We start from the raw sequence: 10,909 nt of genomic DNA, 5'->3' as shown, positions 1-10,909 counted from the left end.
CCAGCAGCAGGGACTAGGGAAGAGTTTCTTGAAAAGCACCGAGTACATACTAAGGTTGGAACTTCACACACACGATACTGATATGAAGGTGCTTGGCCAACTTCTCCCCTTTGCTGTACCATCCACCTGTCAGGTAAAGTCTGGGGAGTGTAATGTAAGGCTAAGGTGTTCATGGAGGGAGCAGCAGGGCAGAGGGGGGAAAGGGATGTACCTGGGGCCAGAAAGATCTGGATAAAAACCTTGCCTGAACAAGTTGTGGTATACGATTATGGTGGAATGCTACTGTGCTATAAGAAATGACGAGCTCAATGATCTTAGAAAAGCACGAAAAGACTTACACAAAATAATGAAGAATGAAATGAGCAGAATCGGGAGAACATTGTATATACTAATAGTAATATTGCATCCAGAGAAAACTGATAAATACAAGTATAAAAATTTTATACATAAACATATACGTGTGTGTCTGTGTGAGAGTATATGTGTATGTGTGTGTGTCCAATGATGGCCGTCTCTGAGGGTGGAGAGAGAAGGAAAAAAAAAGGAAAACAAATTTAGACAATAACTTTGTTGTATATTTTTTAAAAAATAGCATGTTATACATAGTGGATTTGCAGCTTCATGAGCAATCATCTTCTTAAATTTATACTATGCTATGGAAATGCTTGTTTTATTCCATAAATTAAATATTAAAAGAAAAAAAACCTTGCCTTTGAGATTTCCTTCCATTGATATTCTCTACAGCTTGTGTGTACATGGTGATTTGTGATCTCCCATTTAGAACGTGAGCTTCTACAGGGCAGGGACCTTGGTTTTACCTTTTTTGTATCCCCAACACTTAGCACAATGCCTGTCATACAGTAAGTGATTAATAAATGCTTGTTGACGTTAACTCTGAAATTTACTAGCTTTTTCCCCATGGGTAAGTTGCCTCATTTCTCTGAGCCCCTGCTTCATCCTCCAGAAAATGTGCGTAATAACACCTATAGACTTAGCTCACAGGCTTGTCCTCATTATTAAATGAGTTAATGGTCCACATGGTGTTCACTGACCTACAACTCCAGGGAAAATGCCAGGAGCAGAGCAGGATTTGTACAAAATGTCCATTGATCTCACCAAGGCCTTTGATACTGTAGGTCATGAGGGCTTGTGGAAAAGTTTGTCAAAATTTGGTTGCCTGGAGAAGCTCGTCCGCATTGTATGTCAGCTTCATGATGGCACAATTGCACAGGTTATACATAATGGGTGATGCTCTTTTGCTTTCCCAGTCACCAGTGGAGTGAGCTCTCTCTGCTTGCTCGGATGCTTTTCAGTTTTCAGCAATGTTGTCAGACATCTTCAATGAGGGCAAAAAGGTCATCAGGGTCAGCTACCTCACTGGTGATTAATTATTCAGGGTAGTGAGAAAAGTAGCTATGAACTCTACAAGGGTCCTGACTTCAGAGTCAAGAAGAACGCCATATCTAAGGGGAACTTCGTGAAATTTCTGTGCATTGGGGGAAGAAAGACTCCCATTATTCAGGGCTGAGTTTTCCACTTTGCCATATGACTTCTCTAGAATTTTGAGCAAAATTTCCCCCGGATTTGTATTTATGGGAGAGATTGCCATTGGTTTTAGGGGATGTATTGCACCTACTTTTCCTACAATTTACCTTAGTAGGAACTAGGACATTATATACACATATACACATATATGTGTGTGTGGTGTGTGTGTGTGTGTGTGTATACATACATATACATATGCATATAATTAGTTACATTATTCAAGCTTTCATAAGCCAGTTTTTGGCTTTCTATGCTTTCCACCACACCTAAACCATCACTTTACCCTGGATCTTCTGGAGGTCGTTCTCCCCCTAGAACATCTCTTCAGCTTTCCAACTCCCTTCTCCCACCTCTGAACTCTTCTTAAAGTCCTTATTTTCTCCTCTTGGATCTGTTTCTAACCCTTTAGACTTCAAAATGATGCTACTTACATGTTCATCTATCTTCCTCCCCTGCACTTTTTTTTTTTTGTGAGGCAAGAGTCACACAGCTACTTAAGTGTTATGTGTCTGAGGCCAGATTTGATCTCAGGTCCTCCTGACTTCACGGCCGGTGCTCTATCCACTTGCCACTTAGCTGCCCCTGTATTTTTTCTTAATCCATTAGAATGCAAGCTTCTTTTGGAAAGGGGCTGTTTTTATTTTTGCTTGTATTTGCATCCCCAACACTTACCATTATCGACTGATAACGCAGCAATTCTTCATAAAAGTTTATTGTCTTGCCTTAAAAACATAATCACACAGCAGTGGAGATTTTCATGTTTATTTTTCAATACACGTGTTTTTCCCCTTAGAGGGATGCAGTGGAGAGACCATCAAACTTGAAGTCAGAAGGCGCAGTGAGGTATAAAGTTTGAGTTATGGACGTCAGAAGGTCATGGGTTCAAATGGCATCTTAAGCATCAAGTAGCTGTGTGAGCCTGGGCAAGTCACTTAAATTTTCTTACCCCCCTTTCATTATCTGTAATATCATGTGGTTGGACTTAGCACCATTTCATCTTCCTTCCAGTTCTAAATCCATTGGGCCTTATGACATAGGTACAGGTCTGAATTCTGATGCTAACTGTAATAGCTAACATTACTGATTCAAATTATGTGAAACACATTATAAATGTTATTTCATTTAATCTTCCCAATAACACTATGAGAGAGGTTATTATTCTCCCCATTTTACCAATGAGATAATGGAGGCTGAAAAACGTTGTTACTTGTCCGTGATCATAGAGTTAGTAAGTGGCAGAGATGGAATTTATACGTATACCTTGACCCCAAGTCTCCTCTTCTCAGATATTGGACAAATGCTGCCATTCAATTAACTGTGTGGCCCTGGGCAAATAACTTGACTTCTCTCAGCCTTAGTTTCCTCACCTAGAAAGTGAGGATAATAATAAAAACAAAGAAAGAAAGAAACAAAAAAAAAACCCACCTACATCAAAGGATTGTTCTAAGGATCACCTACAATATCACACCAAAGAAGGTTTAGTTGGGAGGTGCTAGGCAGAAGTGAATCTCAGTGCAGCTCTCACTGTTTTGTCATGAAATGTTTGGTCACATGGGTAACTTTTCATAAAGGTCTAGTCACTCTAAGGTAGTCTCTACTTTGCTGGCCTTCACAATGAAAACACATGGTATCCTCAAAACATCCTTCATAAACCAAGAATCTTCCTTCCTGTAATGTTCTAATGCTTCCTCTCAATTATTCCCTCATAGCCTATATAAAATTGTCCCTTCTGAAGGAGGAAATAATCAGACTTTTTTAATCCATAGCAATTTAGTGAGCTGGCCATCCAACTGTATGACTTAAACTGAGTGTTTTTTGTTTGTTTGATCTAGATGTGAATGCATGTTTTCTCAGTGTGACTGAATGAACTGAATTCTACTGAGGAAAAATGAAAATGGTTTAAAGAGAATAGCTATTTTTTTCACAATGAAAGATCCCAGTAGCCACACGTGTAGTTTTGGAAGATACATGAGAAGTCACTGACCCTAACTCTTTTATTTTAGAAGTCAGGAAATTAAGACAGAGGGATTAATTGACTTGCTCAGAGTTATATAGGTAACAAGTGTCTGAGACTGGATTTAAGCCTAGTTCTTTTTCATTGTCTATCTACTACACTACTCAGGAAAAATTTATAATGGTGGACATTTAACCAGAAATGAGAACATAGTTTGGTTGTTGGTATGGAGTCTTACCACTATTTATTCCCATAATGCACTTGACCACTGACTTTATATTTAAAACATCTGCTTGGCATCTCCCCATCACCTAAAACCTGAAATATAAAAATGGTTGCATTCCTTTGTGGGTTCCTTAAAAATCAGCCATGACATGATTCTGTCTCATCTCTCGTACTCTCACATTTACCAGCATTATCTATATGTATGTTTGTATCAATCAGAAGTTCTAGATTGGTGATCAGAAAGAGCAATATCCAATCACTATCCAGAATTTACCAGATGGATGACCTTACACACACACACACACACACACACACACACACACACACACACACACACATGCACATGCACACACACATGAAAAAATTAATCAATTTAACTCTTTTTTTTTTATAGTGGCTTGCATGTTGTCTCTCATGTCAGAATATTAATTCTTTCATTGTAGGGATTCTTCATTTTCCTTTTATATGTATCCCCAGGGATTAGCACCAAACCTAGCATATAAGTGTTTAATAACTGTTGATTCATTGACTGGCCATCTTTGACAATAGATCTGGTATAAGAAACAACTTCAGGACTGCATTTACATAAATTTCTCTTATTTTTCATGGAAACTTTTTTTTAATGACTGTTGACAGTTTACATTTCTTCTTTTGAGAACTGCCTGTTTGTATATTTTGACTACTTATCCATTACAGAATCAATTTTCTTTTTTTATTTATTTTTAAATGTAAAAATGTATTTATTCACAACTTTTGAGAAGTTGATTTCATTCTTTCCAAAAAAGTCTATATGAACAAAATGCCCAGAAAAATTAGACAGTAGCTTATGCCAAAACAAAAATATGCATCTGATGTATACAAACTTTAAAAAGCAATATTACAGGCAGTATGAATGCAAATTACACTTAAAATATCTTTAAATGACAGAGCTATAAACTTAAATTATGGCAAAACTTACAATAATCACATCTTTAATGAAATATATTTACATATTCAGTCAGTGTCTTAGTTCTGCAAGTTAAAAAAGGAGATGAAGTTACAGATACCCTTGCTTATCATACAAGTTAAAATGTTTGAATGGCCACGTGATTTTTAAAACTACAGCAAGAACTTCCAGCACTATTTGCATCTTAATCTTCCTGTGGTGTTAAGGAAGTGCATTACCATTGTTGTTAAGGGGGAAAAAATTACTAAGGAAACTACATGTCAATTTAGCTACTGAAATTATACTAGATTCCCTAGCAAAATCAAGAAATGCAGCCAAATTTGAAGGTATTTTGCTCCCTTAAACTTTAGTTCATATTTAACAAAGTGGGAAAAAGAAAGGCTAACATGCAGGGTGTCCCAAATACCTTGGTGGTGTGTTAAAGCTATTAAAGCCACACTAAGACATTTGGGATACCCTGCAGAACCCTAGCAGCAGCTATAACTCACAGCTCATCTAGCTTTACTTCCCAGAGTACCTTCCTTCATCATACATAAAATAAGGCAAAAGAAAACTAAATAAAATCTGTCATTTCATACGAGAAAAAACTCTCCAAAATACCCATATTGTTTCTTCTTAGGAACTCCTACATTGTTCACTCATAGAGAATTTAGTTCTTTGTGTAAGCTTTTTATTTTAATATTATTCCAAACTCATCCAATGAAGACTTAAAAAAAAACTTAGAAATTGAAAATAATGTCTAAAGTAAATACTCCCTTTGTAGCAATATGTAACTCTTTTTTAAGTGGAACACTTAGGCTCTATCCTCAATTTTGTGTCTGATCATTAGCAATTTAAAAATTTCCAGTTCTGAGGGTAACCACCTCTTTCAAGCCTCACAGCAATCCTGTTCAGAGATAACACCATGTATGTGCTGTCATATCAATTTGATAGAAATGAATATTAGTGCTCTATTAGGCTTACTGAACTCTAACTGTGCTATATAGAATGATTAAATTCAAACAAGTTATAAAAATAGAGAAAGCTTAAAAAACTTTCAGGAAATAGTGCATTATCTGAAGCTGCTAATAACTTCCCTTTAGAGTTGCTGAGAAAAACAAATATTTTATTATTTTCATGTTCAGATAATGAAATAAGTAGATAATTTTAAAACAGTATTAGATCCATGCAAAGAAAACTAAAATGCAAGTTATTTAAAAGGAAAAAAAATTAAATCTACTGATGTTACATTGGATTACATATTAGAGCAGATAGTTCTTAATAATCATAAAATCTCAGAATTGGAAGGGACCTCTGAGGCTATCCAGTCCAAATGGTACCTGAACAAGAATCTTCTTTACAACATATTCAGAAGCAGGACAGAATCATGATGAAATTGCACTTAATTCTGAATTGACAGATTCCATCATTCCTGTTCCTTGCTATTAAATATTTACCACATACTTTCTTTCTTCCTTACAAAGAGGCTCAGAACAAACATTTATGCATTCTGTTTGATTTTCAACATTTGGTCATGACTGACAAGAAGGCCAGATGATCTCACCCTATCTTTCTTGCTGATCTGCCTCAGATTTTTTTTTTTAACTCACAGGCAGACAGTTCTAAAACGGGATTCACAAATCCAGAGTATTCCGAATTGCATGGTTATCCATTTCGGCACTAACAAAATCAATTCTCCCACTGCAGCCCACTAGCATCATTAGAAGCCGAGGTGGGATTACTTGCACTCTTCTTGCTGCCACGTTTTAATGCTGCCCTAGAACATCCTCTTCAGTTTCGGAACGTTCTCTCAAAGGGACCATTCTATGCGTTGCTTCTTCATCTCCCCATTCCAGATCTAGGGATGGGCCGTCATCATTTCCACTCGTTGATTTGGTTTTGACCATTATGTCACGACCACTTTCTGTGTTTGGTGTCAAAACTGTGGCCTCTGATGAAAGCCCGCTACTTTGAAAAACTTCATATTGTGACTTTATATTTCTCAAATAGGATTCAAAGTCTTCTTCTGCCCCTGAACTTTGACGTTCTCCAGTGTTGGAAGGATGAGATCGTTGCATAATCGTTTGCCTTTCTTGCTCCAAGAACTTTGGCTGCTTTGCTGTCCTGGCTGCTCCACGCTGTACATCTTCTTCTAGTCTTAACTTCTCTTCTTGTAAGGCTAAACTCTCTTTGAATTTTCGTATCAAATGCTTTCTGCTTTTCAGCAGTGGAATCCCAATGCCTCTCTCATAAGTCAGCAATTTCTTGCTCAGGAAGGGGCCTGTGACTACTTCCTGGGCTTTCCCCTTCATCTGTTTCTATCAGATTTTCAAACTCTCTAGTGACATGCTCGCCTGTTGGGCGGTTCCTAAAATACTTTGACTCTGCGCCGCCTCCCCGCTGGAGCCATCCCGCTTGCTTGCGGAGGAGCCCGAAGCCCTGGGTCCAGCAGCAGTTCCCCGTGGCATGCGGCTCGGGGCGCCCCCGACCTCAAGGCCCAGCGGCCCCTTCGTCGCGCGCGGGTCCCCGGGTCCTGCAGCCGCGTGGGCGCGAGGAGCCGCTACAGGCGGGCGGCGCGCTGGAGGATGCGAGGCTCGGCGGGGACGCGCAGAACAAAGGCACTTCATAGGGTGGCAGCCGAGCCTGGGCCCGGGCCCCTGCGGCCTTGCCCCATCCGCTGGGCCGGCCACGTGGAGAGAAAGACCCGCTGTTAGCTTCAGAGTCCGGCACCGAGAATCAATTGTCTTGATATCTAAATACATTCACTAGTAATCCTAGGTATCAGATCCTTGGGAGAGGAACTTGCTGCGAACCTACTTTCCTGGCTAAACGTTTCCTTCTAATGTTAACTTCATTGATTTGTTTGTATGAAAGTTCTCAAATACTATTTAATTAAAACTTTCCACTTCATCTCTTAGTTTCTTCTCTATGCCTCCTTTGGTCAAGTACTCTTCCCCTAATCACAGTAATAAAAGGCATTTCCAATCTCGCTTTTCTAATTTGTTTATGGAGTGGTCCCATACGTTTAGGTCTTTTTTGGACATTACTGCTCTTGACATATTTTTACTGATAGGATGAATGACTCTCTACTGCCCTCATCTCTTCCTTTGCAAAGACTATATACCTCATGAAGCAATGTTCTTCCTTGCTGATTTCCTCCAAAGCTTTTGTCAAGGGCCACATTAAGGATTTTTTGATCCTACCATCTGCTTCTCCCCTGACTTACTTTTAATTAATTTGAATAAGTATATACTTATACAAATACCTGTTATCTGATCTTTGAAGGCAGGAAATCTTTCAGTTGTATTTTTTGTCTTTTTTTTTTAAATTCCCACTGCCTAGCATCATATCCAGTAGATACTTGGCACCTGATAAATCATTTTAGCTGTTCAGTTCCCTTTGAACACCCTCCAAATATGTGCAGACTTAAATCATACACTGTCCACAGCAGAAATGACTTACTTATTTAAAGTATTATTTCATTGTTTTTGAAACATTGCATTATTTCAAACCCCATCAATACCTAGATCCTATGCCTCCTCCTAGTCTAGTCTGTATTATATGTGACATTTTTCATCTTAATAAATAAAAGTGAATCAACCTTGATCTTTTTTTTAACATATATATCAAATGAGAAATTTTCATTTTGAGTATTTATTTTGTAATAGAAATGACAGGTCTTGTCCATAATTTTGTCATGGCATTTTTTACCTCTGTATTTCTAAAAGTGTAGATAAAGGGATTTAACATAGGATTAGAATAGTGTAAAATATTTCCACTGTTTTATCAAAGGAGAAAGTAGATGGAGGACGTGCATACTCAAATATGCATGGAACAAAAAACAATACGACAACTGTGATATGGGAACCACAGGTAGAAAGGGCTTTGTGCCGAGCCTCAGTATTATATTTCCTCAATGAGTGTAGGATGACCCCATAAGATGGCAAGCAGGAGAACAAAGCTAATTGTGCAGATGAGCCCACTGTTTGTAGTAACCATGAGACTAAGGCTATGGGTGTCAGTGCAGGCCAGTTTCAACAAAGGGTACAAATCACAAATAAAGTGATCAATCATGTTAGGCCCACAGAAAGGCAACTGGGCCATGAAGAGAACCTGGATCAGGGAATGTAAGAAGCCTCCTGCCCAGGCCACTCCAACAAGGAGGACACACAGCTTCCTGTTCATAATAGATACATAATGCAATGGCTTGCAAATAGCAACATAGCGGTCAAAGGCCATGAATGTGAGAACAATCATCTCAGAACCACCAAAGAAATGTGCTGCAAAGAGCTGGGACATGCAGCCTTCAAAGGAAATGGTGTTGTTCTCATAGATGGAGTCCACTATTACCTTGGGGGCAACAGCAGAGGAGAAACTTGCATCAAAGAAAGACAAAAAGGCCAGGAAGAAGTACATAGGAGAGCCTAGGAGAGAGGGAGTGTTGGTGATTGTCAAAATAATAATCAAGTTTCCTACCAGAGTCGCAAGGTACAAGAGCAAAAAGGCAATAAACTATTTTCTCAACATCTGGAGTCTGTGAGAGTCCCAGGAGAATGAACTCAGTAACATAACTTTGATTTTCCATGCTTTCAGGTTTATGAAGAAATGATTTTGTAATCACAGGGTACCTGCAAGGGCGACAATGAAGAAATGTCTTTAATGTGGACTATTTGACCTTTGTAATTAAGTTATTCATGTTATACATTTCCTTCATTTTGGGTCATACATGTAAACATATGCATGGGGTATAGGTGGGAGTGAGTAAGTCTGCCACAGTAAGGATGTGGATTAAAGTCTTAAATATCATACACACACACACACACACACACGCACACACACACACATCTAAAATAGTTTCAGTTTTGTGTTGTGTCAAGAAAGGACCAAGATCTGTATTATCACTGGTAAAGAAATATTGTTCTTATAAATGATATTGAAATACTAAGAGTAAAAGGGCAAATATGCTGTTACCAACTTACCCCCTAAATCATGACCACACTGACAGAAATTATATCATGTATTACTGTGGTTGAAAAATATTATAATTTAAAGCATACATATAGATACACATATGTGCATGCATGTATGTATATGTAAATAATTTCACATTAAATGGAGTCAAATCATGAGACCCAACAGAGTTATATCATCCTAATGACATTTAAAGAAGGACTTTGTAGGATGATCACTCATAGAAAATTGAATAGATCTTTTCAATGTGTGTATGTTTTGTTTTGTTTTTATAATGACAGAGGTACGTTATCAATAAACAAATTGTCCCCACATTTATGCCTTAATAACTCAATCTCATATCCTCGATACAAGGATATGAAAGAGCCTTCATGAAAATTATGTCAAGTACAGTAGATTGACCAGACAAAGAATTCATTGAAAAATGCCAGATGTGAGATTATCTGGATATATTAGGGAAATAATGTTAAGAGCTACATTGGAGAATGAAAGAAAACAAAGGAATGGGGCAAAACAGACACCATTATCACCTTCCTGGTGTACCAGATAATAAAAGGAAATATATCAGTGAAATACATAAAAATTATGAGATACACACACACACACACACACACACACACAAATTGAGATCTATCTATCTATCATCTATCTATCTATCTATCTATCTATCTATCTATCTATCTATCTATCTATCTATCTATCTTTGAGGACTTTTCAATAAGGTCCTGTGAGTTCCTCTTTCTGCATACTATATACAGTATTACATGCTTTAAAGAAGAGAACATAGCACAATGACATTATGCAGAATAATAAAATTTCAATGATTGAAGGACATGTCAAGGGGCCACCCCTTTACCTCTTGTTCAAAGCTATCATCACCTTTCTTTTTTTTTTTTTTTTTGGCTAGGCAACGGGGTTAAATGACTTGACCAGGGTCACACAGCTAGTAAGTGTTATGTGTCTGAGCCTGGATTTCAACTCAGGGCCTCCTGAATTCAGGGCCAGTGCTCTATCCACTGAACCACCTAGCTGCCCCCCATCATCACCTTTCACTTACCGCTACAATGGTCTTCTAGTCTTTCTCCCTGCCTCAGTTTTCTCTGCACTGCAATCTATCTTCATACACACACACACACACACACACACACACTCAGACACACACATATTTCTTGCACAAATTTCAGCAACAGTACCCCCAACTAACTAAAAAATATGGAAAATAAAAGTACTACTTGATTTTAAAAAAAAGATTGACTTAATGAAACAAAATTAACTCTTAAGCAATGCAA

At 38.0% G+C, this 10,909-nt stretch overlaps 2 pseudogenes; both read right to left on the bottom strand.

Moving 5' to 3' along the window:
- Window positions 1-6,214: 6,214 nt before the first annotated feature.
- Window positions 6,215-7,115, bottom strand: LOC110199520 (AP-1 complex-associated regulatory protein pseudogene; annotated as a pseudogene).
- A 1,188-nt stretch (window positions 7,116-8,303) lies between these two features.
- LOC110199505 (olfactory receptor 4C15-like) lies at window positions 8,304-9,246 on the bottom strand (annotated as a pseudogene).
- Window positions 9,247-10,909: the final 1,663 nt, after the last annotated feature.

The sequence above is a fragment of the Phascolarctos cinereus genome, unplaced genomic scaffold (genome assembly GCF_003287225.1).
Source record: "Phascolarctos cinereus isolate Bilbo 61053 unplaced genomic scaffold, phaCin_HiC Scaffold_9;HRSCAF=440, whole genome shotgun sequence".
Classification (NCBI taxonomy): Eukaryota; Metazoa; Chordata; class Mammalia; order Diprotodontia; family Phascolarctidae; genus Phascolarctos; species Phascolarctos cinereus.
This window is presented reverse-complemented; position numbering and strand designations above follow the sequence as displayed.